We start from the raw sequence: 782 nt of genomic DNA, 5'->3' as shown, positions 1-782 counted from the left end.
TATATATATATATATATGTATGTTTGTGTGTCTGTGTTTGTCCCCCCAACATCGCTTGACAACCGATGCTGGTCTGTTTAAGTCCCGTCACATAGCGGTTCGGCAAGACAAACCGATAGAATAAGTACTAGGCTTACAAAGAATAAGTCCTGGGGTCGATTTGCTCGACTAAAGGCGGTGCTCCAGCATGGCTGCAGTCAAATGACTGAAACAAATAAAAGAATATGTATGTGTGTGTGTGTGTAGGCACACCCACGCTTTCTTTCCTCATAACTTCCAAAAAATAAAATGGATATTTTTTAAATGAAATATTCTATAAATACCTTTCACTTGGTGTATATTACGTTTATCTTGAAATTTAATATGAAAAGAAAAGAAAGAAAATGGTAGGTTAACACACATCCATACTGACACACATCACAAAATAGAAATTGAAATTTCAAAAAAAATTGTGATGTGTCACTAAATGTAATCTACACCGTCTGAAACGTATTTGTAGAAAATTTCATAAAATGTATGCAACTTTCCTGAAAATTATGAGGAAACAAAGACGACTTTTGTCAATTTACAGAAAATCTCTTCCTTACCCTCGGAAAATTTTTTTTAAAGGTTCCGATATAATCAGAATATGCATTATCTGAAGCATATTTGTAAAACAATTTATTAAAAAATTTCCATTATCAGGACGTTATGAGGAAACAAAGTTAGATGGTGGGGCACACTTGTTTAAATATAACTGTATGTATATATATATATATATATATATATATATATATATATAT

General features: G+C 31.6%; 1 protein-coding gene across 4 annotated transcripts in view; it reads right to left on the bottom strand.

Annotated features, from left to right (window-relative positions):
• Positions 1-782, bottom strand: part of LOC106874097 (putative uncharacterized protein DDB_G0291812) — a 45503-nt gene that overhangs the window by 43182 nt on the left and 1539 nt on the right. The window contains exon 2 of one of the 4 annotated variants that reach the window (XM_052968327.1): positions 324-350. The exons of the other annotated variants lie outside the window; for them this stretch is intronic. The gene's annotated coding sequence lies outside the window, so the exon portion shown is untranslated. The remainder of the gene's footprint in view (positions 1-323; positions 351-782) is intronic. 4 annotated transcript variants of the gene reach the window in all.

This window comes from Octopus bimaculoides, chromosome 5 (assembly GCF_001194135.2).
Source record: "Octopus bimaculoides isolate UCB-OBI-ISO-001 chromosome 5, ASM119413v2, whole genome shotgun sequence".
NCBI classification, from domain to species: Eukaryota; Metazoa; Mollusca; class Cephalopoda; order Octopoda; family Octopodidae; genus Octopus; species Octopus bimaculoides.
Note: the sequence above shows the minus strand (reverse complement) of the source record. Positions and strands in the feature narration are given on the sequence as shown.